Source organism: Galeopterus variegatus, unplaced genomic scaffold (genome assembly GCF_000696425.1).
Source record: "Galeopterus variegatus unplaced genomic scaffold, G_variegatus-3.0.2 Scaffold7394, whole genome shotgun sequence".
Taxonomy (NCBI): Eukaryota; Metazoa; Chordata; class Mammalia; order Dermoptera; family Cynocephalidae; genus Galeopterus; species Galeopterus variegatus.
The window spans coordinates 27,392-35,625 of record NW_007733505.1 but is presented as its reverse complement, the minus strand read 5'-3'; positions in this window follow the sequence as shown (position 1 = coordinate 35,625).

The window sequence follows — 8,234 nt, the reverse complement described above, 5'->3', positions numbered from 1 at the left end:
CAGCCCTCTGATGTCAAAAGGTCACCCAGTGGACATTCACATAGGCTTGGAAAAGAGATTTTTGGACACAGCTAGTTCAGACTGTTTTTCTTGCTGGATAAATCTGGCTCTAAGAGTCCTGCCATCTTAGCCAAACAACTTGTGACTTTTGTGTCCAGAAGTTATCTTAAGGAACATGGCAGAAACAAAGGTTTTATGATCTTGACTCAACTATTCTAGTTATGCAGGGGTCAACAATATTATAGGAATAGGCTATAAATGGGATTTTGCTAACAGAGCTAGAAAGCAAACAGGGTAGAAAGAGCTTTTAATTTTCTTTTTTGAAAGTCACTGGTTTTGTATGTATGGGAGTAATTGATAAGAAGAAGTAAAATGTGATTCCTAAGTTTCCACCTTGGGAGATTTGATGGATGTTAATGCCATTAACTAAACTAGAGATGACAAAAAAACACTAGGCTTAAGAGAAGGAGGTTGGGTTTATTTATTTTTTGACATATACTTTTTGCTTTATAAGTGTACATCTCTAGTATTTAGTTGAGATCTTGGCTTGGGAAATTTTGGAATCATCTGCATGTGGATGGTATTTGCATTCACGTATGTGGATAAAATATACTCAGTGGAGCAGTGGGACAGGTGGAATGAGAGGAGAAGGGGGCCAAAGAGAAGTTCCTGAGTAGCCACCCAGAGACTAAGAGTGCGTCATCACAGAAGTCAAGGGAGAAGAAAGTTTCAAATGGAGGGTGTGATAAGCGCTTCTCAAAACTTCAAATTTACATTAAGACAATGAGTGGAAAATGAGGGCTGTGGACTTAGTCTTTCCAGAGGGCCCAGGAGAGAAGGAAATGATTCATGATACACATAAGGACAGAGTGGACACTTAATGGAAAGATGGGTTCAGGGGGCTTTTTGACCAAGTGAAGTCCTGCTGAAGACCAGCATATTTGAAATCTGGGCAACAGGTGGTGACAGAATGAGGGAAGGTAGGAGATTTTCAGAGACATGTTGAAGGAGTTCACACTTAACGGTCTCAGTTTTCCCAGTGGTATAGACCACTTGTTTCTCAGCTGAGAAAATGAAGGCAGCAGCATGGTGGGGCCTGAAGACCAGACAAGACTGAGGTCATCACTGTGGGGAACAGGTAAGAGACCTCAGCTGAGAAAATGAGGGCAGGGGCATGGTGGGGCCTGAAGACCAGACAAGACTGAGGTCATCACTGTGGGGAACAGGTAAGAGAGACAACCTGAGCGTGATAAAGGATTTGCAAGTGAGACTGAAAGCTCGGCGAAGGCTGACTTCAAACACGCGTAGTGAATTTTATCCAGCAGCCTCTGTATTCCCAGGGCAGCAAAGGGAAAAACCAGGTGATTGTATTAATTTAGGCCTGGACATCATCAAAGCCTGTGCAGAACAAGATTAAGGGATCAAGGGAGTCGAGAGGGTTTGTAAACATGTAGTGGAAATGACTGACAAAGGCAACCAGCTTGACGGAAGGAAGTAAAGCTGATGGGCTGGAAGATAAGGCAGGACTGGGGGAATGGAGCTCTCCAGGAGGCTCTCATTAGGCAGTTTTAAGGAGACAGGTGAAGGGAGAAGCGTTGGCCAGACATCGGGAGGTTAAATTAGAAAAGAAACAGTAATGTGGAACTGGTAAAAATACATACTTTGATACTACATAAACCTGTATATAAGACTTTATTTTAGTTATTTGCTATATGAATTTGGAACTCAATTGCTTAATCTGTAGAGATAATAATAGCTCCTATATCAAAAGCTTGTAGTGAGGATTAAATGTGATAATCCGCATAAAGCATTTAGCACTGTGTAGGATATGGCAAGCTCTCTAGGGAGAGGTGGATATTTATACTCTTACTTTTATGATGACCATAATATGACCTTAGGGTGTGGCTGAAAATGTGCGGAGGTGCAGGATTTTGGAGTGGAGATTTGGAACTGAGAGCAGGGTATAGGAAGGGCTGTTCACATGGCTGTTTGTGTGGACACGGTATCCTTGCTAGCCCTTCATTACTCACCTGGGTGCCACGGCTGAGGGCTGGGGATGGGGCTGGTGGCCACCCCTGCTCCACAAAAGGCACCTGGCAAATGCAGCCCAAGGCTCTACCTAGTTGGGACCTTCCTTTGACTAGAAGTACATGTGCTTCCGAGTTCAGCTTTGTTCATAGTAAATCTGTGTATATCACAGTGCCTCATTTGTGTAAAAGGATTCCCAGGTTTTAGTAATCAAACCTTTTTAATTGTTTGGTTTCTGCACACAAATTGGTTCACAGTCAGCCAAATATGCTTGTAATTAGGAGACAAACAGCAGAGGCCAATCATTTCCTTTTGCTTATTTAAATAGCCAGCTTACTTGGAGTCAAGCCATATTGATTTGAAGAACAGTTATTCAATTAATGTTCACGTGTGCATTCATCACTGTGTTATCAGTGAGAACTCAGGTGGGCTTAGGAGTGACTCCGGGTGCTTCCCACAAGTGTCTGGTCACCACACGTCCTGCACAGGAGATGGAGAGACTCCAGCCTCTGCAAGATGGCTCTCAGGCTGCCCCTGCAGGCACTGACCACATCTGGACCTGCTGGCCGTCCATTAAAGCTTAGGAGTCTGGGTGCCCATTGCAGCCTGAAAGGCCTGGAAAGAAAAGTCACGGTTCCTAGCTTCAGAGAAGTAAGGAAGCTTGTTGAGCTAGGGCTCAGAGACCCTTCAAACCCACTGTACTGGCTGGATCACCAGGCCCCTCAATGCCAGGCTGGGTCACAGAACCCTCACATATAGGTTAAGGGCTAGGTAATTGGGAAAGATCTCAGGAGCTGTTGGCAGACAACATGAGCTCAGTCCTCAGCTTCCTCAGCAGCAGCAGCTTACAGCAGCCTCCAGCAGCAGTGGCAGTGGCCTTCCAGGGCATCTTGGGGGCCCTGGCAGCAACAGCTTGCAGGAATAGCCTCTGGCAGCAGTACCAGCCTCCTGTGGGCCCTGTGGGCATCCTAGGGGCAGGGGGCACTGTGGATCAGAGCCACTCATCCTTTATACTTAAGTCCAATAACCCAGGACAACTGGGTGCAAGTCAGACAACCCAGGAACGCCTGGGTGCACATGTGCATCTACATCAGACAGTAGCCAAGGAACACCTGGGTGCACATGCACAGTTATCCTATTTACATCAAATGCTTGGCAAGATTTTTTTTTTTTTTTTTTGTCTTTTGTCTTTTTCCGTGTCCGGCAACGGATCGCAACCCTCAGTGTTGCCCCCGTACCGGACCGGGGACCGGCAACGGGACTGCAACCCTCGTTGTCGCTCCCACGCCTCGCTCAGCCAGTGAGCGGGAACCGGTCTGCATGTGGGATCCGAACCCTCGGGCGGGAGCGCCGCAGCGAACCCTCGGCATTGCCCCCGCACCTCGCTAAGCCAGTGAGCGGGAACCGGTCTGCATGTGGGATCCGAACCCTCGACGGGAGCGCTGCCGCGCTTCCCAAGCGGCGCACTATCCAGTGCGCCACCGGGCCGGCCCCCAAATGCTTGGCAAGATTTTGAACATCTCAGGGACACTGACCATTTACCTTTACTTCCCCTACAAAGCTAGTTGTTAGTAAGCACCTACTGTGTAGCAGGTACTGTTCTAAGTTATTGCAGATAGCAAACCATCTAATCATCATTTCTTTATATGGCAAGGAGAACTAGACTCAAGTAAGTAGATGCCTTGTCTAAAATCACACAAAGTGATATGAATCCAGGTGTTATGGAATCTAAGGCTCACATGCTCCATAGACTGCTAGTGTGTTTTTTGCTGTTTTCTGTGTGTTTGTGTGTATATGCCCCTCTTTCAGGGGGTTTGTTTTTTAGGGTTTTATTATTTTTCCACCTATGTATGGAACATTCAGGACCAAGGTGAGATTCTAGAATGTCAGAACCAGGGTTCAAGTTCCAAGGCCTGTTAGGAGGGCAGTGATGTGTATCACTGGGGCTGATGGTTTCCCCTGGACCCTGACAACCTTCAATGAAGAAGAGCCATAATGACCATAAGAAACCTCCCAGCAAAATTCAAGATCACATATATAAGTGACATCATGCAGTATTTGTCTTCTGTGCCTGGTTTATTTCACTTAACATAATGTCCTCCAGGTTCATCCATGTTATTGAGAATGATGGGATTTCCTTCTTTTTGAAGGCTTAATAGTATTCCATCATATTTACATAGTATATATATATATATATATATATATATATCATATTTTCTTTATTCATTTATCTATCAATTATAACTTAATAAACTGGGGGAAAAAGCTTCAAGAAGATCAAAGAGCAAGGTCTATCAGTCTTGAATGTAACGGGAGCTTGCTGCAGGCTTAACCTACCTGAGATGAAGTGAGAAGATGGCTGAGGTCCAGGAAGACACAGGGATGGTATCAGGATGAAAGGTGTGAAGGTCAAAGAGATTCTCTCTGGGCAGAAGAAGGATTTCATAGGGTAACCAGTAGATTCAATGTGATGCCCCCTCAGCAGGAAAAAATAAATTAAAAAGGAATAATGAAGTGAGAAGATGGCTGAGGTCCAGGAAAACACAGGGATGGTATCAGGATGAAAGGTGTGAAGGTCAAAGAGATTCTCTCTGGGCAGAAGAAGGATTTCACAGGGTAACCAGTAGATTCAATGTGATGCCCCCTCAGCAGGAAAAAATAAATTAAAAAGGAATGACAGCTAAGTTCAGAAGGGAAATTCAGGGTAATAAACCATCCTCGTATGCCCAGGAATGTCCTGGTTTTAGCTCTGAACATCCTACTTCCGGGAAATCCCTGAGTGTGGAACGATTTGGGAATGAGCCATCAATGTAGATTCCACAAGAGACTCGGGATGCGGGTCAGGAGAGATGGCAGGGCAGCCACGTGCCTGTCGCTGTTGCCAGTTGGCTCCCTGCTGCAGTGTCCTTCCTCTCTGTGTGGCTACTATGAGGCCCTGCGTGTGACAAATCTTGCAGAAAGAAGGAGGAACTGAAGTCATGGAGCATTCTCTCCAAACTCTGTTTGTACTGCACAGTCTCTTTCAATACTCACTTGCAATGTGGTCACTTTTTTCCTTGCTTTCAAAGTGATAAAATAATATATTCTGAGGTTCTAGGTTACTTGTCCCAAGTTACATGGCTGGGGTAGGGGAGTTACATTGGAAAACAGGTGGTAGGGACAAGCAGTTATACACGGCAGACAGATTTTCTTTGCCAGTGGGTTGTGAGAAATCTGGGGTTGGGAACCCTACTGCCCCAGTGAGTCCCTTCTGCTTGGAAGAATGGCTGAGGATGACATTACTCAGGTTTGAAATGTCTGAGCTACAGGGAACTGAATAATTCTCAGCAGAGCTGACCTTTTTGACTTGATATTTTGTTTTTTGTTTTGGTTTTGAGAACTAAAATAACCACTCCTGTGAATTTCTGTTAAGGAGAAAATACCAAGCGAATAAGGCGGAGATAAGATGGAACAGGATCTGCTGCAGTCAGACCTGAGAGTGCTCATCGGGGGTTATTTCTTCTAGGCTTGAAAGAGGATAATCAGCCCAGAAAAGAGAAGGTACCCTTGGGTATGAAATCTGCTTTTGCAGAACTGGTTGGCAAGCATTTAATCAGGTGGGGATACACACACCTTAATATCCACTGCAACCTAGAATCCCACATATCCCCCTTGGGAAATTAGCCATTGCTAACAGAATTAACAAAGGGAAGCCCTTTTCAGAACCAGCTCCATGGGAACTGCAGAGCCCCGTGGGAGAGCTGTGGGTAATGGCCCTTGGAACCTCCCGGAGGCCTGCAGCTGTCGTCTTGCCTTTGATGAAGGAAACTCCAGCCAGACTGACCTTGACACCCAGTACTCCTGCTTTACACAGGACACGTTAAAAGGAATAAATGACCTGCAGATGCTGATTTTTGAAATGATAATTTTCTAATTCTTATTAATTAGCTTTTTATTTCTCCAAGGAAGGGATAAAGGAAAATCCTTATTTACAAAAACTACAGCTAATCAATTTAGAATTAAAAAATCAACAATTTGCAGCTCCTAATATAAAAACTTATTCAAGCAAATATTAGCAATGGATGCAAAAACCCTTGAGGAAGAAAAAAAAGAAATTCACACAGTGTCAAATATCACTGCTCAATTACTTACCAATTATAAAGGAAAAAATATTTTCTTAAAAGGAAGAGATGGTGGTAACACATTAACCAAATGATCAAAATTACTATTATTTACAGTATAACATCACGGCATTTTGTCTCCTGATAAGATGTTATATGGAGGCTACAATATCATCTATGAAGTATTCTTGACAAAAATAGTTAATCTTAATCTAACCAAACCTTTATATTTAAAATAAGCTTAAAGTTTAAATACCAAAATATTTAATCTTAATCTAACCAAAGCCCTAAGGTCAAGTATAATTGAGCTATAGAAATAGAGGAACATGTTAAAGAGCATTATCAGTTAACATCAGAAAAATCCAGAATGTAATTGATTTAATAAGAAAGATGGTGTCCTGGACTCTTTAAAAAGGAAACAAACAAAAACCAGGATTACTGCTTCAGATTGAAAGAGTCCACAGAAACCTAAGAAATAAATGGAATGTAATGCATGAATCTGCATGTAATGATCAGATCCTGAATCTGGAATAAATAATCCTATAGGCAAACAAAACAAATAAATAAATCGACCATAAAGACATTTTGAGGGTAAATAGCTAAATTAGAATGTAGAATGAATACTAGATGTTATTATGGGGTTATTATTAATTTTAACTGTAATAATGGCATTACAGTTAGATTGGAGAACGTCTTTATTCAGAGGAGATGTATGAAATGTGTGTGAGTGAAGTATCATAATGTTTGCAAATTGTTTGAAAATGTCTTAGTCAAAAACATACATGAAGAGAATTTTTAAAAAGGCAAAATGCTAATAATTGTTAACATTCTTTCACAGTTCCTGGATGTTTGAAAATGTGAAAAACAAAATTTGTGGAGTTCTGCTTCTACCATCATGGAGTAATTGGTACCAGACAGTCCTCGCTGCAGTAAATAAATATAAAAAACTGTAGTATGGCAAAGCTTCTAAATTGTGGCGGAGGGAACACAGCCATGTGCTCCCCGAGACAGGCAGAAACACGTGAGGTAAGCCCTGTGATTGCCCCGGCACTGTGCCTGGGGACACTTTCTGCACTGTTCTGCAAGGAGGTAGAGACCAAGGCAAGTGCAGTGGTATGGAGGAAGTGAGATGATAGAAATCAAATGTTCTGAGAGGCGGGGGCAGCTAGAGAAAGCAGGGCAGGGTCCTGGGGGAAAGGGAGCTGTGTAGAGAAAAGACTTCAACAATCTGCTGCAGACCTCTTAAGGTTTTGGCTAAATACTAAGCTGTTGATTTGCAAACACTCGGTCTGGCAGACAAAAGCTGCTGGGAAGCTATGTGTTGAATGGAGATTTCTGAGTCTACTTGATGGCCAGGGTCTTAGGTGCTGCAAACTAGAGTGAAGAGACTTTGATGAGAATCCTGGGCTCTCAGTTAACCAGCTAATGTGCAAGAATCATTACGCCTCAGGAGCAGGATAAATATACCACATCTATTCACGTCATTGTCAAACTGTGGAAGAGAGAGAGAAATAGAGGTAGAGACAGAGAGAGACAGAGAGAGAGAGACAGAGAGAGAGAGACACACAGAGAGAGACAGAGACAGAGAGAGAGAGACAGAGAGAGAGCGAGAGAGCGCATCTGTAAAGCAGCTAGAGAAAAATTTATGTTATATACAAGGGAACAATAATTGGAATGACAGCTGACTTGTCAGAAGAAGCAACTGAGACCAGAATAAAGTAAAATATTATCTTTAAAGTGCTGGAAGATGCACAAGGGTGAGCACACACACACACACACACACACACACACAATTACATAACCAGAAAAACTATTCTTCAAAATAAGAAGAGCGTAAAATTATTTTAAAAAATAAAATTGAGAGAATTTGTTTCCAGATCTCTTTACCACAAAAAGCTAAAATTGCTTCAAGCTGCAGAGAATTGCCACCATGTGGCAAATCAGATTAACAGGAAGTAATGAAGAACCCAGGAAATAATAAATATACAGAGAAACATGAAAGACTATATAATATTTTTTTTTCTTATATGCTTTAAAAGATATAACTTCTTCTTTTTTTTTTTTTTTGTCTTTTTTCGTGTCCGGCAACGGATCGCAACCCTCAGT